We start from the raw sequence: 25,744 nt of genomic DNA, 5'->3' as shown, positions 1-25,744 counted from the left end.
TTTGGATTTAATATGGCACACGTATTACTAGACCAAATTCCGTCACACATTTCAAATTTCATGAAAATTGGTGCAGCAAATACGTGAAATCGGGCGAAAATATATATGGGAATCGGTTTCGATCAAATTTGGAACATTTCATCGAAATCGGACATATATAGCGTGCTTGGTGCTGCAAATACCTGAAATCGGCCGAAAATATATATGGGAGCTATATCCAAATCTGAACCGATTTCGATATAATTTGGCATATTTATTTCTTGACTGACAGAATTCAGTCACACATTCCAAATTTCATCGAAATCGGACGTATATAGCGTGTTTTAACGGACATGCATGAATCGACTCAGAAAGTGATTCTATGTATATGCCTAGAAAGAATCATGGGTCTATCTCGTTTCCTTTTGTATGTTACATACAAATGCACAAAGACATAATACCCCTTATCACAGTGTGGTGTAGGGTATAAATATTTAAGCTCGGTCTGGCCGAACTTTTTATATACTCCATCAAAAACTTTTCTGAACTAAAATGAACTTTTTTTATAGTTTTGCCTTATTAAGGCGTAGGCCGTTTTATAGTCATATTTGAATTAATTCTCTTTCGAGTTGAGTTGTTATAACCTAAGAGGTGCGTTTAGGAGTTCACTCACTTGGTCCCTGAATTCCACGTACGACTGGCGTCCACACATATATTATCCTCAATGCTCAATGTCCTCAAACAGCGTGGAGTGCTTGACAAAATCAAAGTCAAGCGCCATCATTACTGTTCTATCACATGGCTTGCTCTGGCTGAGTCCTCGACTAATGTGTGTAGAGATGCGTGTAAAGCTGTTGTTGTGCTGTGCAGCTTACGGAACCCATTTTGATGATCGGCAACAGGATAGCTATTACTCTACTTACGGCACATCCACTGTTTCAGCATTACCATGGAGATTCCTGATGGCATTCGCAAAATCATCCATTGTAGATTGTGGTGTTTTCTGCTGCCTGAACATCAGTAGGGTTGGACAGATCACTGATGCAGCGATTAGTGAACTCTCTGAAGCTAGGGCAATTACGTTAACATGATTGATGAAAGTGCGGCGTTAAGAGTAGATGAAATCAGGTGGTTTGCTGATGGAGACAGTTACCGGTATATTACCGGTTGCCAGTTGATGTCATTGGTTAGGCCAGTTGACACTATGGTTATGTCTGGCGAAATGTGACACTCTCCACTATTTATGAAACGGGCGTCGCCATTCACCGTGTAGAACCTAGAGCTATCATTTTGCTCAGCCAGCGAGATAGGTCTGTATTGAAAAGATTTGTGCAATAGGAAAGCTAATCCCACATCTCCACTTCTGGTGCTATCCTTCCTCAGTACCTTGTAATCATCACAAAAATGTAAGCTACAGTCGTTGTTGAGCTTGGTTTCCTGCATCGTCGCAGCCATTATCTTATTACGACTCATAGGGTCCATTCGTTTCATTCATCGAAATGTTTTTGCATAGATTAGGCACCTCCAAAATCCTTGTGTCAGCTGCCGAAGCAGGGGGATTTCTCATACGATTACCCCTTGGTGTAGTGTATTCTCTATAGTACGTTTTGAATATTTATATAGCAGACCGTTCGATCCGAAGCAGACGCGAGACAGTCGCTCCCGGGATTCACATGTGGTCCGCGGGGTCGTTAAGCCCGTCATCCCTTTTTAAGGAATGCCCTTGAGGTCATATGCTCCACAGGGAGTGAAAGATAACAGAAGAAGAATAGGGTCCATACCTTTCTCGATCGTACCTCGGAGTCCATGGAAATTAATTTGCAAAAATGAGACATTTTCAGGGATGGGCGTGTGTGGCTGCTGTTGGGGTGACTGCGGGTGAGTCACGTATTCTGATGATGACGACTCACTGGGGGCTGTGTTCACACAGCATGCAGAAATATAGTTAATGCTGTAGTCGCTGACAGGGACGAGTCAAGAACAACACCAGAGGGCCACTCACTTCCGGTACCCATTGCGTCTCACCGAAGTTTGAGTGTGATGGATGCGGATGTGACAAACTGAGCACAAATAAATTGGTACTGGGTTTAACTCCATCCCGGCACGATCCATAAGAATCCCGAGCAGTCTGTCCCCAACACAGAAAAACGAACACGGGTGTTGTGTGGTTCCGGGTCAATCCGGTATCGAAGAACCCGCCGTCGTGGGATTATAATCGTCGTTCCATATCATAATCAGCCGTGTTTCCGAAATTCTTCATATCGACGTTGCCGATCATCATCAGCCAGGTCCCCGAGTTCCATCATATCGTCGTAAACCGAATGATCATCAATATTTACATTCCCATCGCCAAGTACAAATATGTGGAGAAGAGAAGAGGAGAAAAAAAAAATAAAAGATGAGGAAAAACATGAGCGTGAAGATGAGGAAAAACATGAGCCCGAGTCAGAATTAAGTCTGGAATCTGGTAACTGATACTGGCGACATTTGGAAAAGGCAGCATTATTTAGCAATCGTTGAATCTGAGTTTGACCCTTTCATAAGTCGAGAACTGTTCAAATATTCTGTTTTAGGATAGATCTCATAACATCGACACACAACATATACACATAACAATATTAATAACATTCGTTGTTGGCCATAATTTCTGCGGTTCTTTAGTAAAAGTTTATGGTACTAAGTTGGGTAAAAAACTATCTAAATTCATTTATTTGAACATGTTCATCAATATTTTTTATTTTCTTTTAATCTCTTCTCTCTTACACACTTTTTCACTTTCATCCCAGAAAGCTTTAAATCGTTTAACTGCTTTAATAAATCGTTAGACTTTTTCCCGTATAGTCAGTCGTTTTTTGCATTATGTTCGATAAAAAACGCTTCAATAACATGACAGCGAATTTTTCTTTATCCTTTGTGTTCCTTCATGTCTTTAAAGGAAGCAAAATACTATAGGGGGAGTGAAAAAGCCAAAGGATGTGCGGTACAAAAGCGAAAGAATTGACAACATTTCGATATTAGATTATATTGCATCCCAGTTATTGGGGAAAACGGGAAGAAAAAACCAAACTCTTAACAAAAGCATTGCGAAATGGGAATGGAATAACGAATCATGGAAAAAAGTGAAATGTGTCAAGGGAAAAACTCCAAACAAGGTACCATCAAAATATAGCTTTTCAACCAAAAAAATATAGTTTTGCAATACATCATAATATTTTTGTTGATAGTTGAAAGCCAAGTAAACGAAATTCTAACTCGAGAAAAAACTGTATTTGATAAATAAAGCCACCAACATTGAGTAATGAATTGTGGTGGCCAATGGGAACCAGAATTGACAATGGACTGTGGTTTTGAAAAAAAAATACATTCCCTACAAATATCCCATAAGTTTGATAGGAGGATATTTAACTCACATCAAAAATTAGTACCTTTTTCGTCTTAAGAACCCTGAAGATCCAGGAGTTAGTCAATAAGCGGAAAAAGTGGCTAGAGCAACTTAAGCGATGCGACATTGGTACAGGATTAAGTAAATTGTAGGCAACGGTTGAGTCACTCTTGGCTCCGGGAAAGAAGGAAGAAGAAAGGCTCCGCGAGGTCCTCGTGTTATTTTAACCGGCAGTTTATAGATCACTCCGAGAGGGTATATAAGAAGAGCCGAGGAGGTACCACCACAATTTACGATGGCCGATGTTGCAGACGTCGCTGAAACGCGAAATCATCCAAGCGGAATATCGATGATAAAGCCTAAGCAACTGGATGAACCCGGAGTTTGATGAACCATAGTGCAGTTCTTCCATCTGAGGAATATAAAAATATCCGCCGCTCAATCCACTACCACACTGTTCATCAATTGGACGGCAAAAATGAGGTTCCCACTGAATATATTGGTTGATGGTATCCTGATTCCGACCACTTACTACCCCAAAATACTAGTTGTAATGTTCGATAACATGTTTCAGTCGTCAGATCCACAAGGTGCTGATAAGTAAACCCTTTTGACCTCTTACAAAGCCGGCCTTTGGTAAGCGTTGAGGACGGCTAAAATGAGGCTCCCACTGAACATGTTGGTTGATGGTGTGCAGATTCCGACCACTTAATACCCCAAAATACTAGTTGTAACGTTCGATAACATGTTTCTGTCGTCAGGTCCAGAAGTAACTTGAGGTGCTGATAAGTAAACCCTGTTGACCTCTTACAAAGCAATAGGCCGGTCATTGGTAAGCGTTGAGGCGCCAGCGTGATACACAGTGGAAAAATATTCAAACCTGTCAGAATTCCGACCTGAGGACTGCAACAGGTTGATCATCATAACTCCAGTGAACCATCCTCATGAGAACGCGAAGATTTTACCCGTGCATCAACACAAGAGAATATTGTTGATGCAGTACCTACTTGGCTGTTATCGCAGTGAGCATCCCTGTCACGATTTATTGGACAGGCTTCCCCACCCAGTCATGTAAGGAGAGATCTCCATGACCTTGTGAGAGAGGTCCAAAGGTATAAAAGAAAACCACTAGACCAACGAGCCCATCAGGCAGGCAAGAGCTTAGACGCAGTCGCACTGGCAGTATAGAGATACAGTGTGCCGTACTTGGAGACCACCCACATCCATCGCATCTGAAGAACGACAGCTGCCAAGGCAAACACGAATGGTTTTAGCCCAGATAAGATCCGGACGATGCAACAGCCTCAATTCATATTGATCCCGAATTGATGCCACAACGCCCAATACATGTCCTTCATGTGTGACGACACATGAAGCTGCCCAGCTTACCTCACTCACCTGTCTACTTATTCTGTATGGGCGCAACCAGTCCAGGCTGCAAAGTTTTTGAGTCAGGATGCAGAGGAACTGGAACCAGAAAACGGAAATAATACACGAACGAACATACATATTTGCATTGCTACAACAACAACATGTTTCCATTTGATGTCGAAGGTCATGTCGAATACATCTTTAGAACATTGTCACGGCTGTGATTGCACTTTCATCCATCATCTTATAAAGATAATTGACCTATTCTAAGCAGTCCACCAATAACCGATTTAGTGTTGTGCCTAACCCATCTGATGTTCGAGGTAGCGAGAGTAGAAAATCATGCTAAGCTTTTTCGACCCAACCCCAGTGAGCCCAGAGTCAAAGAGCTGACGCTGCAAGTTAACAGGTTGGTCGGTGAGCACAAACGGAGTAAGTGTCTACATCATCTGAAAGTATAAGTAAATTGTGGGCTAATTCAATTCATCGAAGCAGCTACATTCCTAGAAATGGAGATAGACCTAGGCCTGATTAAGCAAAAAGTGAAATTACAAATATGTCAAATGCTGTTACAATAACAATAAAGGAAATGATGCGGTCGTCTAAATTCCTATAGCGCAAAGTTTGATGACACCTGAAAAACAAAACTGAGAAACATGCCTGCACGGCATACTAAAGTTTTTAGACCCCACATATGTTAAGATCAAATCCGTTTTAAACTATTTGGAATTGATCTAGTCCTGTGCGTCCTGCTTTTTCCAAACTTAGAACAAGTTCGGATATGGACTATACCGATTCAACCCCAACAAAAGCTCCGAAAATGTTCACTAAGTGCAGTTGAAGGACAGTTTGTGAATAGTTTTGGAATTTTTGCAGAAGGTAGTGCTTGAGTTCTTTTGCAAACGTACATCAAGTTCCAAGAAGATCTATATCAGACACCAGTAAGAAGAGGATCAAAGTCGGGCGGGGCCGACTATATGATACCATACACCACTGCGAACATGTAAAATATATATGGAACTATATCTAAATCGGAATCAATTTCGATTCAGTATGGCACACTTATTTCTACACCAAATTCTGTCACACATTCCAAATTTCATAAAATTGGAGATATATGATGTGCTTGGTGCAGCAAATACCTCAAATCGGACGAAAATATTTATATGGGAGCTATATCCCAATCTGAACCGATTTCGAATTACTTTGCAAAATTTCTTTCTATACCAAATTCAGTCACACATTCTAAATTTCATCTACATCGGACATATAAAGCGTTTTTGGTGAAGGCAATATGTGAAATCGACCGAAAACATATATATGGGAGTTATATCCAAATCTGAACCGATTTCGATTAAATTTTGCGCACATTCCTAATTTTATCGAAATCAGACGTCCTTGATGTAGCAAATTACAGAACATTTGTTCCATAGGCCGAACTAAGAAAAGATCTCCAATTCTCTATATTTGTTGCTTCGCACTCTGGAATACCGCGCCTTTTCATCTCATCATCCACTTGTTTGCGCCATCTATTCCTTGGCCTGCCAATTCTGTGTGCACCGCCAAGCGGTCCGTATTTATACGCCTTTTTAGCGGGTTCATCATCGCTCATTCTTATGATATGGCCTAGCCAACGCAATCGCTGCATCTCGATACATTTAACAATATTGATGTCGTTGTATAGCAGATACAGCTCGTGGTTCATGCGACGTCGATATTCACCGTCAACGCAGATTGGTCCGTAGATCTTACGAAGAATTTTTCTCTCAAACAAACCAAGCACTGCCATGTCTGCATGCGCAAGTACCCAGGCTTCGGAGCCATACATCAGCACGTGTTTTGTAGAGCGTTATTTTTGTTTGACGAGATGTGGCTTTGTTTTTAAACTGCTTACTTAAACCAAAGTAGCGTCTGTTGGCCAATACAATTCTTCTTCTTTTTTTCACAACTGATGTCGTTTGTTGTGTTTACGGAGGTGTCGAGGTAGACGAAGTCTTTTACTACCTCAATATTATAGGAACCAACTTCCACAGTCGGTCCGAGCTCAATGGACGCATTGCGCGTCGACACCATCAACGTGGTCTTCTCACCGTTTACCGCCAGACCCACTTTAGCAGATTCTCCTTCGACATTCATAAAGGTATCAGTTACTGCTTTTACTGATCATCCCATGATGTCTATATCATCAGCATAAGCAAGTAACATGTGACTATTGGTGTAGATTGTGCCACTTCTTTTGACGTTTGCCTCTCGTATAACCCAGCAGGGTGTTGAAGAGATCACACGAAAGTCTGTCTCCTTGTCTGAAACCTCTTTTGGTACCAAACTCTTCGGAGAGGTTCTTTCCTATTTTAACTGAGGACCTCGTGTCAGTTAAAGTCATCTTACAAAGCCGGATGAGCTTTGCGGGGATACCAAATTCAGACATGGCTTGGAATACCTTTGAACGCAGCGGGTTGTCTTTATAATCGACAAAAAGGTGGTAGGTGTCGATCTGCATCTCTTGGGTCTTTTCCAGAATTTGCCGCAGGGTAAATATCTGGTCAATGGTGGACTTGCCAGGTCTAAAGCCGCATTGGTATGGTCCAATTATCTCGTTGACTATAGGCTTTAGTCGTTCGCACAATATCCCTGACACGATCTTGTAGGCAATAGGGAGAAGACTTATGCCCCTATAGTTAGAGCATACAGTCTTATCTCCCTTCTTGTGGACGGGGCACAGGATACTCAGTTTCCAATCGTCGGGTACTCGTTCGTCCTGCCTGATGGTGCTAACTAGCTGATGAATACACGTTATCAGCGTGTCGCCTCCGGTTTTGAACAGCTCGGCTGGTAAGCCATCGGCTCCTGCTGCCTTATTATTCTTCAGCCGATTTATTGCTGTCCTTACCTCATCTTGGCTGGGCGGTATACATTCAATACCATCTTCTGGGATTGGGCCTGTGGTATCTTCGTCGTCTTCGCTGCTATTGGATACCAACAGTTTTGAAAAAATTTCTTTCCATATCCTGAGCACGCTATCTGTATTTGTTACCAGATTACCTTGCTGGTCTCTACAGGAGGAAGTGCCTGTACCAAAGCCATCTGTTTGATGTTTCACTCTTTGGTAGAATTTTTGGACTTCATTTTGTACACCTCGATTGTTTCACACTCCCGCTTTTCCATTTCTCTCTTTTTCTTGCGGAAAAGACGTTTCTCTCGATATCTCTCTCGTGCGCTACGCGTTGCTACTGATAGTAAAGTATCTCCATATGCCGCATTTTTCTCTTCGGTAGCAGCACGACACTCCTGGTCATACCATGGATTCCTTGGTGGAGGTCTCTGGTATCGAAGTACTGATTTTGCGGCTGTTTGCATGGAGTGGGCAATGCTTTGCCATTGCGCTGATATGTTATCGGGATGAGGAGTGCTTTGATGAAGCAATTGGGCTAGTTGAGTGGAATATGCTGTGGCTATCTGTTGTTTTTGCAGCCTATCGATGTCCAACTTCCGTGTTGTGTCTGTTCGTGCTTTATTTGCGTTTAGACGGGTACGTACCTTTGCTGCAACAAGGTAGTGGTCCGAATCAATGTTTGCGCCTTGTTCTTTGATCTGGAGACAGCGAGGTACCCTTATGATTATCGAGATGCTTAAATCTGGTACTGCTAACTACCTTGTTTCTTGCAAAGTCTATTAGCCTCATACCATTGTCAGATGTTTCACTGTGGAGACTGAAATTCCCGATTGTTGGGCCAAAGATTTTCTCCTTTCCAATTTTGGCATTAAAATCGCATAGAATAATTTTAATGTCAGTGTTGTGTCTAACCCATCTGATGTTCGAGGTTGCGAGATTAGAAAATCATCCTAAGTGTTGTCGACCCAACCGCAGTGAGCCCAGAGTCAAGGAGCTGACACTGCAAGTTAACAAAGTGGTCGGTGAGCACAAACGGAGTAAGATAATCTGAAAAGGTGAAACATAAGTAAATTGTGGGCCACCGCTAAGTCAGAATTCAAATAGGTGCGAAAATTATTTTTAATCTGCACATTTTTTGAGAATTATATTTCTTCCTACTCAGGAGGAACCACTATAATTTACATTGGACGATTTTGCAAATGCCTTTAAGAACGCTAAAATATCCAAAGCCCTGCACCTTGGCGGAATCTCCATGGTAATGGGGAAGCAGTTTGATGAGCTGGAAGTTGAGTATATCATGCCACAGCTATCTGCGATAAGCTCAGATGTTGGTACAAATTCCTAGTCGTGTAGATGAGGAAACCTTGTGCGCCACTGAAGCCCGCGAACATAAGTTCAAAGCGATGGAATAGTATTGAAACACTAAAAACATCGCCCTGAGAACTGCAAAAGGTTCCTACTCATGTCATCAGTAGTTTATCTGCATGAGGAGTCGATGATTCTTCCAGTATGGCAACATAATGGCATACTTTCTTTGCCGTACTTGTTCCGGTGGTAGCATGAGATTCATCCCAATATCGCATGGTTTATAAGACACCTCTTACACAGGCATGTCTAGGCAGCATGATCTAGAAAGAGAGAACTTCTAGATCACCAAGCCTATCGAACAGGTTTGTATAGCTTTCAGTAGCAGATGCCATAAACAACTATCACGTGAATGGGGTCCTCTGAGAACATCCCCAATCTATCGCAGTCAGGGACGTACGTGAAATGAAAAATTTTTATACACTTTTTGAACATTTTGCTTTCAAGAAGTCACACATTCCAAATTTCATCGAAATCGGACATATATAGCGTGCTTGGTGCAGCAAATACCTGAAATCGGCCGAAAATATAGATGGAAGCTATATCCAAATCTAAACCTATTTCGACATAATTTGGCACATTTATTTCTAGACTGAATTCAGTAACACATTACAAATTTCATAGAAATCGGGCATACGTATATAGTGTGTTTGGTGCATCAAATACGTGAAATCAGCCGAAAATATATGTGGGAGCTTTATCCAAATGTGAGCTGATTTCGATTAAATTTTGCACATTTACACATTCCAAATGTCAACCAAATCGGACATATATGGCGTGTTTTGTGCAGCAAATATGTGAAATCGGCCGAATATACATATATATGAGCTATATACACATCTGAATCTATTTCGATAAAATTTGGCACATTTATTTCTTGACCTGATTCAGTGACACATTCCAAATTTCATCGAAATCGAACATATAGAGCGTGCTTGGTGCAGCAAATACGTGAAATCGGCCGAAAATATATATGGGAGACACAATACTCCTTACCACAGTGTGGTGTAGGGTATAAAAATCCTTCGGGTACTTGACCACAGAAAGTTCAAAATATTCCCTTATGCGCAGTTTAAGGGCTGTTTCAATATAGTTTTCCTTATGATCCTGATTAAAATATGTATTTTTTTGGTATAATGGCCAGCCTACACCTTTATAACTGCCGAAAGGAAAATAGCATTAGTCCAACCTTCGCACCTCGTTAGATTTCTTCTAAACTTACATCAAGTTTGAGGAGGGATTCCTGATTTAGGGCCAAGCCTTCATACACCGTCCATACAAAAGTGCAGTGAGGGTTTACTGCTGGTAGTTTTTGTGGCCACTGTTTCAGTAGTATGATTCTACTATATTCAATACATCCCTCATCAATGGCCCGACAGATTCCAATCAGGTATCTGTTCAGAGAACATTTAGGTCCACTATTCCTGTACTATTTTGTATAAGGTCATACGGCTGAGATTTCGTTTTTTCCTCAACACTCTGTCCAATGTGCATTTTCACCACCACCACCGATGGAAACCTACCTAAACTCAATGTGGGAATAATCAATGAAACATTTTGTGAATTCTTGTCAATGGTCTCAGCGATTTGGGTGGGTAGATGGGTAGATGCACAAAATATTATGTCAAGCAAAATTATATTTTTAAAGTACCAACCAACGAAAAAAATAAAGAGGAAACGACACACAATTTGATTTATCTATATAGCAAATTGAGTTACAATAAATATACAATTTATTTTATACTGAACACATTTATTATTTTTTTCGTTTCGTTTTCCTTCTCTTACTTCATTCACTCATTCACCTGTGAACATTGTAAACTGATATTTGCTATTGTTACTGTTGTTGTTGTCGTTATTGTAGTTACAAAAGAGGGACGACAATTTGTTGCAGTAGCAATTTGTCCAATTTTGCTGTAACTTCGACTCGAACAAAAGTAATCACAATAATTTGTGGTAAATTTTCGTTGAAAATATTGTTTTTCTGGCAATGGCAGTAAACTGTTGCATTTTGTTGTTTCTAGAGCTTCATTTTTCAATTGAAAACTTTGTGTGGAGTATTGTTATTATTTTTTGTAAAGACAATACTAAATTGAATTTTATTTCAAGTTGAGCTAAAAAAAAAAACAATTTATTTTTATACCATTAGCCTTCTGACTAAAGGATGTAAAAATTGTAAGTTATTGAATAATCATAGATATATAAATATATGCTATATTTGAGTCGAAATGAGCGGAAAGTGTTGCAAATGTAATACTTAACGTCTTAGGTCAATTTCATTGGGTTATGACTTTTTTACAACTTCGTATACCTGTACAATATTTTTTGGAGTTTTTACTTCAGATTAGATAAAATCTTAATTATAAGGTAATTAGATAAAGAAGCTCACGTACAAAGTCATTTGAACATTTTACTATATGACCTTTGTGTAAAATTGTTCTTAATTGTTAATTTGAAAAGATTAGGTAACCCATTTTCATAAAAAAACTATAAAAAATATTCGCAAGATTCTCTAGAAAAGTTCATTGTCTACCTGTGATAGTTTAATGTCCCCACTTTGGGATAAAAACAAAAATGTTGATTGATAAAACATTGGGGTAAAGTTAGAAACGAGGGGAGAAATTTAATGTATAGCTCGGCGATCTGTGTATAAAAGAAAAACTAATTAATGTTGGGGAGGAGGCTGAAATCATTAAAAAAGCGTAACAGAGGCGGGTGGGGAATGCTTCCCAGGCATTACTGCAAAATGCTCGTCACTTCGTATTCCGTTCGTTCTAGTTGATGTTACATGTTTTACGTGCATAGATAGCCCTCGACGAGAAGAGGAGTTTGGAAGAACTTCAAGCTTTCCGAAGAAGTTACACATTCGCCAATAAAACTAGAACAGACCGAATATGGAGCGAAAACAAGTAAAAAGCATTAACTTCAACCGGGCCAAACTTTTTTCACCCTCCACCATTAAATATTCTGAACATATAGTCCGGTCAAAATAGACATTGAAATAGCAAAAATTCCCACAAAGCTGAATTTTGGTGGAAAGCTAGGATTTGCCATTAGAAGCAACGTCCTAAAAGCCCCATCGATCCCATGTGTGCAAAAAAAAATTATTCGGGGTCAAAGGTCAATATTTAAGGGTTTTTAGCTTTTCGGATTTATTTTTTGAAAACGGTTGATCTAATCAAAAAGTGACTAAAGTAAATATTGTAGACGTCCTAAAAGCCCCATCGATCCCATGTGTGCAAAAAAAAATTATTCGGGGTCAAAGGTCAATATTTAAGGGTTTTTAGCTTTTCGGATTTATTTTTTGAAAACGGTTGATCTAATCAAAAAGTGACTAAAGTAAATATTGTAGACAGAAAAATTATCTACAAGTTTGACCCTTATAATTTTTTTCTTAGAAGGAACCATTCTTGAGATATAGCTGTTCTAAAAAAACACATGATTTTTATGCACTTACAAGGGAAATATGCACATATTCAGACGAACCGGCTAAAATAAGCGAAGTAATCGGGTCTGTCCCCCAAAAAATATATATTTTCTTGAAGAGCGAAATTATAGCTATCTTCTAAAAAAATTCCAACAAAATCGGAGTGTGTTTAGTAGAGTTATTAAATTTTAGAGTCATTTTATGCAAAAATAGCCAATTTAACGCACATGTATAATCGAAAGCCCAACGGAAACGACCCCAACGAAAACTCTCCGATTTTTTTTCAAGTTTTGTCAGAAGGTAGAATTTGTTGCGCTGATTACTGAAATGTATAATTTTCAACGGTTGCGGATCCGGTTCGCCGGTTATTAGACCCGAAACGCCAAATTTAAAAACCGGGTTAGACCCGGTTCTACTGAACCGATTACTGCAAAGTGGATATCGTTTGAAAGCTTACGGAAGTATCTAACACATAGTGTCGGTTCGCCTCATGATGTACTTACGCGGCTAATTTTTTATTTTACCTTTAGATCGAGATATCTCGAAAATGGTAAGTCTTTTTTAAGAATCACAAAGACCAATCTGGTAGACAATTATTAAATCTACAACTTTTACTTTAGCGAGCTTTTGCGAAGTATTACCGTTTTTGAGAAAAATTAAAAAAACTGAATAATGCCTCCAAAAATGACCTTTGACCCCGAATAACTTGTTTTGCACACAAGGGATCGATGGGGACTTTTAGGACGTTGTGGGAATTTTTGCTATTTCCCCCTTATACGCGTGTCTATTTTGACCGGACTAATATATGTGTGGTGATTTTTTTGAGCACTGGGAGCCCCAAATACCTAATTTTAGCTAATTCGGTCAGGTAATATGGGGCGGCATCGTTATGTGGCGGCTTTACCACAACGTGGGTCAATGTTCACAATCCTTTGATGCCAAAGTAAAATGTACCGTTTTATAGGGACATACCAAAACATTAACCTATAAAGAAATAGGTGCTATAAACAAACATGGACCTATATCGACAATTTTTGGCAGAGAAGTTTCGTGACAGCAGTTTACTTCAAATGTCAAATTCAGTTAGAAAATGCGGCTAAAGTCTTCAAAATACCGCAAATCGGAGGTACCTTCATATGGAGTCTATACCAAACCATCGACCTATGTCGACAATTTTTGCTGGAGAAGTTTCTTGACTGCAGGGAACCTTAATTGTCCAATTACGAGTAGTTCAGTCGAAAAATTTAGCTAAAATCCTTAAAATACCTTAAATCGGGAAGTACTGTTATATGCGGGCTATACCTAAACGTGGATCTGTGTGGACAATTTTTGGTGGAGACGTTTTGTGACTGTGAGGAATCTCAAATGTCAGGTTACGGGTAGTTCAGTCAACAAATTTAGCTTAAACCCATTATGGGCGCTATTCTAAAATATGGAGCTATATTGAAAATTTTTGGTGGAGAAGTTTCCTGAATGTGGGGAATCTCAAATATCCAGTTACTGATAGTTCGTTTCGATAGGTACTGTTTAAAGGTAGCTATACTTAAACAATGACCTATGTTGACAATTTTTGGTGAAGAAGTTTTGTGACCCCGGAGAATCTCAAATGTCACATTACAGCTAGTTGGGTTAAAAATTGTAGTTAAAATCATCAAAATACCAAAAATCCAGAGGTTATATGGTTGCATGGGGGTTATGTCTAAACTTAGAATTATGTCGATACCAGGGTTTAAAAGCCAGCATCTAACAACATTAGCATTAGCTGTACACTTCAACTGCTACACAATATTGACACACACTGCTAAATAAGCAACCGAACGCATATTTATTTTTGAGCATTGTTGCTTATTTCGTTTTTTCGTTAGGTATAATCGACAACCACGCTACATATTTAGCAGTCGGCTGACCATTCGCAACAGAGGGTGTTTTTCTGATTAGAGTTGCCAACGCAGTAATAAAAAAAGGGGCATTTAATGTCAAAATGCCTCCATCATATGGCTGCAAAATATGAGTATGCGTATCTGATGCTCTTTTATTTTAGCAACAATATTAAATAGTATCAGCATCGCTAGCAATATTTTTGTGAAATTTGTTGCTAAATGTTGCCGTTGTTCAAGCTGCAAAAAATCGGTGCTTTTGCTAATTTTGTGGAAAAGTGTTGTGACAAAATACCGAAAAACGAGGGGTATGATACCTATATCAAAACATGGGCAGATATAGTACATCTTCGAACTTTACCTGCCTATGGAAAAAGTATACTCGGGTGCAAAAATCTAGCGCTCTAATCCAATTTTTGCGGACTCAAGAGTGATTTATACAGACGGACATGGCTAGATCGACTCGGAATTATATCCTGATTAAGAATATATATACTTTATAGGGTCGCATACTGTTACTTCAATGCGTTACAAACGGAAATAAAACTTAATATACCCTCCATACTATGGTGGAGGGTATAAAAATATTCAAAATAAACATTAGGGAAATACTCGTATGAGAAGCGTTTTGGGAATCAGACGAATGCTTTTCAATTTTTTATAAAAACCAAATTTAATTTGACAATTTTTGGGTGGAGTATGTTTTTGGCCGCTAGGAACCGAAAGCCAATTTACAGTTTGTTCGTTTAGAAATTTTATCTAAAATCCTCAAAATATCGAAAATCTTGAGGTACCGTTATATGGGGGCTATAAAAACCCTAGACCTATGTTGACAATTTTTGGTGGAGATATTTTGTGACAACTGGGAACAGGTAGTTTGGTCAAAAATTGTATCTGAAATACTCAAAATATCAAAAATCGGGAAGTTCCGTTATATGGGGTTATAACAAAACGCGGGCCGATATAGCCCATCTTCGAACTTGACCTACCTATGACAAAAAGATACCACGGTTAAAAAATATAGCACTTTAGCTCAATTTTTGCGGACGCTAGAGTGATTACAACAGACCGACATGGCTATATCGACTCAGAATTTTATACTGGTCAAGAATATATATAAACCGAGATCTCCCTTTACGTCGTTGATACGTTTCAAAAAACACGACTCCAAGTGAACCGTGGACCGATTCAGCCCATCTTGAAAAATGATTTAAGTTCTGACCAAATACACATGTGTACAAAATGGGCGCATTACAACAGATGTTTTTCAAAACGAACTGACAGTGTTGCAAAATTTTACTGATCGCTACCAATATCATGATTTCATCCCGGCGAAGGGAAACATTACTCTCTGTAATAGAGGGTAATAAATGAAGTTGAGCCAATGGGGGAATACTCCACTCAAGCAATCGAAAATGAGATTGAACTTCAACAATAAACAAAACAAACATTATTTTTTTATTATATATGAGCTTTTTTTTGAAAAATTTTTGGAGTCGCTTTAAGCAAATATATAACTCAAAACAAGCTTTAAAGCCACACGATTTAACCAAAATTACATAAGCTTTTGTTTCTCACCAATTTTGTCGCCATATCATTACATATATATCATTTTATATTATGTATAACTTTATTCCATATATCATATCAATTGAAAGTGGTTTGTGCGTGAAATTTTTCAATATTTAAATAGAATAAAAGTTATTTTAGTTATTAATAGGCAAAAGGTCAATCATTCGCAACAGGACATAATTTCTTGAGATTTCTTTTAATTTCATAGTTGTTTTTTTATTTGTTTTGTTCAAAGTGGTTTGTGCGTGACGTTTTTTATTTTCATTTTTGAGAAAAAAGGTCAAAAATTCATAACCCTAATGTATACTTTATAGGGTAAATGCGTTACAAACGTAAAAGCAAACTTATAGTACGTTTATATATAACATGATTTAACAAACCCACTGGGTTTTAAATGTCAATTCCATTGGTTATATGTCAAATAAATCCTGAAAGGTATACAAAAATTACACAAACTTAGAACAACGCAGCATCGAAAACCGAACAACTCATTGTGAAAATTGGTATTAACTAAGCAACAACGCAACTTTGAAAATAACGCATTTCCTATACGACCTCGTGTTTCCTATACGACAGGCTGTTTTATAAGTACATCTGCCAGTGCATAAATTGTGCCTTCTATATAAAGTGTCGGAACATTCCATGTGCAGATTCGAAGATTATGGTCCCTAAAAGATGTGCGGGGATCCTCAACATTAGATGGGTTTGTGTTTAAGGCAGTTCCCCAGGCAAAACCACCTGGAGCACGTGGAGGTCAGTGTCCATTTGAGATAAAAGAGGGACCAAGATAAGTTTTGGGCTTTGCCATGTTAAAACCGTTGATGACTGTTGCTTCGTATATTTCCTCCATATTGCGCCGATGAAACGTATTATTTTAAACCTTGTCATTTGAAGCAAACCCGAATACAAAATCAATATATTTTACATACCGAAAAATCAATGTGTTTTCTTATGTTTTGGTCAGAGACTGAGGGTATATTTTCGTCAGTACAGCTGACGGATATTTTCTTACTTGTTTTATGTACAAAAAGAAAAGTAAAATGTCAGCTGACTGTCACTTCTAGCTTCTTTAAATGCCTTGGTATGTTGTTTGATATTTTTCCCTTTATAAATATCTGATATCGATTGAGTTATATTTTCGAACAACATGCTTCTCGCACAAAATCTATGTTTTTGGAGAAGCAAATGTATGCTTCTTTGTATGTGAGAAAATTTCGTGAAATATTTGACATTAACCGCAACGACAATTTCTTGCAAGAAATTCGTGTTGATTGATAATTTCAATTTAAGCGAAAATGTTTTGTGTGAGATTTTTCGTGGAATTGCCAAAAGCACAGACAAGACAAATTGTGTGGTGGATAGAATAATTCTGATCATAGAAATTCTGCTTGAAATATGTAAGAATATGTTGACGACTATCTGGTACTAAATTGAAATTAATCAATGTAAGGGCTCTGCAATGCATATGGGAACACAAAGTGTTAGGAAGCAGAAAGACAATTGCCGGCTTCAAAATGGTAAAGATTGCCGAAAAAGACCACAGAAATATATTTTATATAGAATTATCATTGGGTGTAACCATGAAAACAATATGTTGAGAGATAAACGAGTCGCCAGCTTTAATTACAACGAGCGTGGTTTTATTAATTAATCCTAATAAATTTTCCCTACGAGGTGTCAACAACGTTTTTTTCCAAAATTCGTTTTCAACCCGTTTGGAGAGAAGAATCTTTGATCGAGTTGACTTCCCTAAATATATATAAGGACATTTTTTTATTTTCTACGAATTTTTCAACGTATATTTTATGCACAAATTTATAATATACGTAAAACTTTGTACCGTTGGCTGAGCTATTTAGCTGATTTTTATACCCTCAGACTTCATCGAAAATTCGTCCATATCGGTCTTCTTTTTAGAGTACCTCCCTCACAAAAGTTCAAAATTGTTCAAATTTGTTTTGGGTTTGTTCGAAGATCCGTTGTAAATGCATACTGATGTACTCCTTGTGGTCCTGTTTACAGCAATATTATGTTTTTCGTGGGTAAGTCTATACATCCTGACATAGTAGTCCATAAGCTGTAAGTTATACGGCCAACTGAAATCTATATAACTAATCCATCTATCGAAAAGAAATGACTTCCAAATTAAATCTACATCCAAAATGGACTATATCGATCAATACCTTTAGGTACCTCCTCCGCAACACTTTTGAGTTTCAATTGAAGTATATATTTTGTCGACAAATTATGCGTCTAAAAAGGGCCACAGAATCTGAAAACCTACTAAATACATATTTATTGGGGAAAATAATTGTGATTGCCTAGCCGGTATTTGATTCTATATTGTTTCAATTTACACATTCTGAGGGTATATCTCCGTCGGCAAAGTCGTCTAAAACATTTTCACTTTTTTACTATTTCTTTAGTGTTTTATTAAAATAACACTTAAGTCACAAATAATTTAAACAATTTATAAAATAAGGAAATAAAATATCATATTCCCGTCATATAAGGCCTATTTTTTCAAGCGTACATGAATCCCCCTATTTCCAATTAACAGTGGTTACTGTTATTAGAGAGATGAGTTTACATCAGACCGCCATAACTACACAACTACATTACGACATGTAAATACACTTCAATAAATTCAATTACCACAAAGTTTTACAACTAACACCCGGGGTCGTCTTCTTCCTCCTCCCTCCCCTCCCCCTATTAAACACAACTCATGAGAGCAAACTGAAGTGGTGATAAAACCTCAGCTTCCCCTATTTGGGATTTAATCAAACTCTCATACTCAGACCAATAAGACAGATTGCTTGAAGAGCATCACATCGTGGCGTATAAGTTACATCTGTTTGAAGTAAATTCAAATACAGGTGCCTTATACGTCGCGGTGTACACGTAGTCGATGTGAACAAATAATCAGTGTTGTGTGTGTGTGGAGCGTTTATTTACACATTTATTTGAATAATAAACACATATGCCCTCCCGCCCACACCAGCCAGCATACGCAGAATGGTAGTGTTGGGATATGTTGATGAATGTTAAAGAAGTTCATTTGTTACCTGTAATGTTTTTAAGGGAATTTAACTTCATCAACTTCATTGTAGATATAAATGAATGATGTGAGTAAATGGAAATGTGTTAGACGAATGTTAATTTTAATGGAGAAAATGCAAAGCTTTAACATTAAATCATTTTTGTGACAAAAGAAGATTAATTGTTTTTGGATTTTTTGTGGGGTATCTATAATGTTTAAATTACATATGTTTTAGCTGAAGCAAAATGCAGAATACCTACACTAAGGTTGTGACTTTTTGTGATAGAATACCAAAAATAAGAAGACGCGTGTCCCGGCGATTTTTCCTATCACTTCAACTTTCACGGTTATGGGCTCACAAAGGCCTGAATCATTGATGCCAAAAGGGATGCTTTTGTGGGGCTCATACTCCTAAATTGCTGAGAATTTGGGTTTACTCGTAGAAGCAAAGTTGTAGTTCTCGTCTTAAGGAATAATAATTGTGAACACTTAAAATCGATTCAACCTCATCATCAAGGTCAAAATCGTCAAGGTCAAATTTCTCTTAAAATTATTTTCTCGGATTTTAGGCTACTGATATTAAACCAATCAGAAAAAAATGTACCTAAGGTCTCAATAAACAACTTTCTAGAACATACGAACTCTATAGAAACGGTTCTTAATGACCAAAATAGCAATACAATTGCGATTTTTATTCTCTTATCTCGGTTTCTGCTCCATAGATACTAAACCATTGAAATTTCAAGAAAAGAATTAACCACATTAATGTAGCGAAAATGTAAGTAAACAACTTTCTGGAACATACGAACTGTCTATGAACGCTCCTTATTGGCAAAAATAGCGAAAAACTTTTTAAAAAATATTCGATTTTTATATGTTTTTCTCCGATTCTGGTCCAGAGATAGCGAACCGCTCAAAAATTAAGAGTACAATCAACTACAAAACTGTACCTAATATCTCAATAAACAACTTCCTAGAACATATGAATATTCTAGGAACGGTTCTTCAAGCTCCGTAAATAACAAACCTTTCATATTTCCTATTTCCATTTTTGTAGTTGACGGTTTCCTTAAATCTTGGACGGTTTGGTATCTATGGACCAGAATCTAAGAAAAAAGTACAAAAATCTAATATTTTCAAAAGTTTTTTTTCGCTATTTTTGCCATTAAAGGGCGTTCATAGATAGTTCGTATGTTCCAGAAAGTTGTTTACTGACATTCTTGCTACATTAATGTGGTTAAATCTTTTCTTGAATTTTTAACGGTTTAGTATCTATGGAGCAGAATCTGATAAAAGAGGATAAAAATCGCAATTGTATTACTATTTTGGCCATTAAGAACCGTTCGGATGTTTTAGAAAGTTATTTATTGAGACATATGGTACATTGACCAACTTGACCAAAAATCATTAAACTTAAAAATGTTGTGTATCGTTACGTAAAGCTATGTTAAAGATTTTTTGACGATTTTATGTATATTCAATATTGTCACAAAGTTAGAATTGAAAATGAACCATATCAGACCACGTTCGTAATAGTCCCCATACAAAAGTTTTTAACCAATTCTCCAATGAGAATTTCAAATGCATACTGTCCAGAATTCAACCACATTAACTCTTATTTGGCATTTTGGGTTCTAAATCCCACAGCGAAAGCTTTCGAAAGATTTTCTATAATTCGAGGCTATTAGCATAATTTTTAAAATATCGTAATATGGATTTGGAAATCCTTTTATTGGAAGAACTTCCATGCAAAAAGTGCGAATATGTCGAATAGATATATACAGTGTTTGGAGGATATAAACATTTCGACTCGAACATAACGCCGTTTCTTCTTTAAAGTACATACATATGTATATTACACACTAACTTCAGTGCCATTAGAAAAGTTTTGTATTATTGTAAGAAAATAATATTTTTAAGTGCATAAAAACAGTGAATGCCAACTAAAAATTATATTAAAAAAAGAAAAAAAATTCAGTAGCCGGGCGATGCAATCTACGACTCTCTAAATTGTAGCCAGGAAGTTTCAGAATTTCGTCTCCTTTTTTGGAAGTATAAACTTTCCGACAATAATTTCGAAAAATTTGGGGTGTACAACTTCTCGATTGTTGTCGTAATGCTAAAAAATGTGACTTCGATGAAAGCGCAAAAGTTTTGCACTTTAGTACAGACTACAACTGAAAGAATCGGCTGATAAAGTCCATTTTGGAAGTGGCCCTAATTTTGGAAGTCAATTTAGTTGGTCGGCGTAAGATTTAGAGCTTTTGGACCAATCCTGACATAACCGTGGACTCACCCACGATAAATACAATATCGCCGTAAACGGCTCCTCGAACAGCCCTTATACTACACTGAGGTTGGACTTTTGTGAGGGATGTATCCGAAGATGTCCCAAATAGACCCTCTTGGTGCTTGATATATGTACGTTTGGAAGTAATTTTAGGGTGTTTAAAGTTTCGGTCAAATCGGATAATTGCAATTTTGTGTTGGAGGTACCTGAAGGAGTGAATTGATCCATATTCTAGGTCTCGAAAAAATCGAATTGGACTTTGCTCAAGATTTTAGGGAAACATTTTGAAGTCTGGCTGGGGAAGTGACAAAGGAAGTTTGAGCAAAATATTGCGAGATCCAAAATTTGGACAAAATCTGTTGATCTGTTCGAAAGTTATAATGGGCTCGAGCTAGACGGACGGACCAACTGTGATAAATCGACTCCAAATTGTTTGAAGCCGGTTACATTTTTATAATTAGCCAAACGGCTGAGAGTACAATCTCACGGTGTTCTTGAACCAACGTTAAATGAAAGGAGCTTGAAACTAGGCAGATCTTGCGGATTCTGAGACAGCAATCTTCATAGATGAGAAAATTCCAAAAAACAAGAAAAAATCGCTGTAGGTATTTTTAATGAAAACGCGGTCAAAGTTCACATTTTTAGGTTTTCGCGATTTTGCTTGGAAACCGCAAGTCCTATCGAAATGGGACTAAAGAAAATGCTGTAGCTTTGAAAATTTGTTCCTAGGATTTACCATTTTTGAGATATAGAAGTTCAGGTCACATTTTTAGGTTTTTTGTTAGGTTTTCACGATTTGTTCAAAATAGTAAGTCTTTTCGAAATGGGACTACAGAAAATTCTCTACAAGATTGGGATTCGTAATTTTTTCCATGGTTGTACCATTTTTGAGTTATATAAATTTAAGTTGGGAAATTGCAGTAATGACATTGTTTTAAAAGGACGCGATGCAGTCTGTGAATTGTCCCAATTTGAATTTCTATATCTCAAAAATGGTAAAACCTACGAAAATATTATAAGAGAACACGAATATTCACTGCTACAACTTTTTCTTTAGCAAAACCGTCACAACCTAAAAACCCTACAAATGCGATTTGTTCTATGTTTTTCATCTAGGGTGTAAGTTTCTTTTATTTACAAATAACAGCAGATTTGAATTCAATGCCAAAAAATCAAAGTTTGAGCATTAATTTCGTTTACGGTTGTTTTCAGCTACAAATTTGATACTGATAAGAAAAAATTAAGATGGGCATGCTATTTATAGCACATATTTTCACTTTATGATGCACATCAATACATTTTTATACCCTCCACCATAGTATGGAGGGTATATTAAGTTTGTCATTCCGTTTGTAACACATCGAACTAATCATTTGCGACCCTATAAGTATATATATTCTTGATCAGGATAAAATTCTAAGACGATCTAGCCATGTCCGTCTGTCCGTCCGTCTGTCCGTCTGTTGTAATCACTCTAGCGTCCGCAATAATTGAGATAGAGTGCTGAAATTTTGCACCCGAGGGTCTTTTTTCCATAGGCACTCTTTGGTATAGCCCCCATATAACGGTACCTCCGGATTTGAGGTATTTTGGCGTTCTTCGCCACATTTGCAGACCGAATTAGCTATATTTTGGCACTTAGGGTTCCTAGTGATCAACAAACTTATATCCCAAAGGATATGGGGATAGGTCCATGTTTTGGTATAGTCCCCATATAACGGTACCTCCCGATTTTCGGTATTTTGAGAATTTTAGCTACAATTTTTAACCGAACTAGCTGTAATTTGCTACTTGAGGTTCTCAGTGGTCGCGAAATATCTCCACCAAACATCGTCAACATAGGTCTATGTTTTGGTATAGTCCCCATATAACGGTACCTCCCGATTTTCGGTATTTTGAGAATTTTAGCTACAATTTTTAACCGAACTAGCTGTAATTTGCTACTTGAGGTTCTCAGTGGTCGCGAAATATCTCCACCAAACATCGTCAACATAGGACCATGTTTTGGTATGGCCCCCTTATAACCGTACCTCCCGATTTTCGGTATTTTGGGCATTTTAGTTACAATTTTTATCCGAACTAGCTGTAATTTGACATTTGAGATTCTCAGTGGTCGTGAAAGATCTTCACGAAACATCGTCAACATAGATCCATGTTTTGGTATAGCCCCCATATATCGGCACCTCCCGATTTTCGGTATTTTGAGAATTTTAGCTTTTAACCGAACTAGCTGTAATTTGACATTTGAAGTTCTCAGTGGTCATAAAACATCTCCAACGAAACATCGTCAACATAGGTTCATGTTTTGGTATAGCCCCCATATAACGGTATCTTACGATTTTCGGTATTTTGAGAATTTTAGCTGCAATTTTTACCGAACTAGCTGTAATGATCGGTATTTTTAGAATTTTAGCTACAATTTTGTCTATTCAAAAATAATCGTCAATATAGGTCCATGTTTTGGTATATCCCCCATATAACTGTACCTCCCGATTTTCGGGAATTTTCAGTGGTGACGAAATTTCTTCATTAAAATTCGTCAACATGGGTCCATTTTTGAGGGTCTACATTGTTTTGATGAAACTACCCTTAATTTGACTCTTGAAGTTCCCTGCAGCTATAAAACTTTTCCGCCAAAAAATTTAAAGATAGGTTGACTCTTTGATATAGCACCGTAGGTGGTACCTTCCACCTAGCTGAACACATTTTTTTAGATTAGATTAGATAACGCTGTGCAACAAAATGGAGGTGAAAGTCTGGGGCACGGAAAATTCATCTTGGGAAAAAATGCCTAGGTGAGTATATTATGAACCCAGAAGGACAGATCCGCCGTGAGTCGAACTTCCGCGTTATGAAGTGATGAAATTTTTGTTAGAGACCCGGTGGGCCATCAGGAATTAGCGTTATATCTTTGTTCACTGTTGCTTAAGTGCTCTACAAAAACAACAAACAAAGATATAATGCTAATTCATGATGGCTTACAGGGTCTCTTGCAAAAACTTCATCACGCCATAACACGGAAGTTCGACTCACGGCGCATCTGTCCTTCGGGGTTTTTAATATATACACACCAAGGGCTTTCATCTCCAAAGGGAATTATCTCTGCCCCAACATTTGTGTTCACAGTGTAATTTAAGCAATAGTGGAGTCTATCCATTGTCGAAAAGTTGTTACACCTAAAATTGTGAAAGGACCCTAATTATTCCGTTTAAATTAAGATTATTTTATGGTGAAGGGTATAAAAAGTTCGGCCCGGCCGAACTTAACGACTTTTTACTTGTTCTCCATTATTTTCTCCCACTATTTAGCAACAAGTTGATATAAAATAGGAATACAAAATTTTTATTAAGGCAGTAAATCAATTTTCTAATTGGTTTTCGAGATTTACTCCACGGAAAACCCTTGATATGTCGTACATATTTTCCAATAGACCGGGCCCCCACCCTGCTTACGTCCCTGGACCGTAACCGCGAAAGTGGAAGTGATAGGGAAAAACGCCAGGGCACGTGTCTTCTTATTTTTGGTCTTCTATCATACTGCGGTGTCAGAATATGGTTAATGATTTTCGTCTTGCATAGTGTATTTGAATAGAATAAACGTTGTATTAGTGGGCTTAAGTTTATTCGTTCGTGCAACAGGAAATAATTTTTGAGAAATATTTTACGTAAAACCATTAGGTAAAACCATTGGAACCAAAAATTTGCCTCACCGAAATAGTGGTTTTAGACCCCACTATGTTTGGACGAAATCTGTTTTAAACAAATTGGGATCGATTTAGCCATGTCCGTCCGCACCGATCCGGTGAAAATTTGGCCTTCGTAATATTTTGTCCGAACTTAGGTGAAGTTTGAAGATGGGCCATATTGGTCCACTCCTCCGGGTACTTCCGCCACAAAAGTTCAAAACTTTTCGGAAATATCGTGCGTACTCTCGAAGGCAGTAATCGATTTGGTCCACACCGTTTAACTTCTACCAGACATAGATCAGGTTTGAATTGTGATGACTTTTTGTGATGACGAATTGTGAATAAACATGATTTCCCAACTTAAATGCCTGCCCTCCAACCTGTTTCCCAAGGTACATTAGTTGACCGTTAGATTCACTGGCCAACCAAACCAAGGCAACATAGAAATAATAGGTGACACGTATCACCAATAGATAGTAGGTTATAGAACCCAAACTAAATTAGCATAGTGGTTGGGTGTGTGGTACTTCGCTAGAATTCATTTTTCAATACAAACTCTTTAGGCCATGTTAGCTCGATTAATTCAATTAATTAATTGAAAACGTTCATAAATAATGGCCTTCGTCGTAAAAAGACAATAATACTTATCCAGGTCGCTGCTGCGAGCCGAGGACACGCGCTTTCAAGATAAAGTCCTCAGTAACAACTGAAACTAAACCCCAAGCAATACGTCAATAAAACTTGATTTATTTGATTAAGAACCAAATCATCTTGCGTTATCACTCTCTCGTTTACTTTTTATCTTAAATTTTTGTGACAGACTCTGGTATCGGCGAGCTATCCCAGCACTCGGAGGAACA

Source organism: Musca autumnalis, unplaced genomic scaffold, assembly GCF_047663935.1.
Source record: "Musca autumnalis isolate F117 unplaced genomic scaffold, ASM4766393v1 scaffold_1, whole genome shotgun sequence".
Lineage (NCBI taxonomy): Eukaryota > Metazoa > Arthropoda > Insecta > Diptera > Muscidae > Musca > Musca autumnalis.
The sequence above is the reverse complement of the archived record's forward strand: the minus strand, read 5'-3'. Positions refer to the sequence as shown.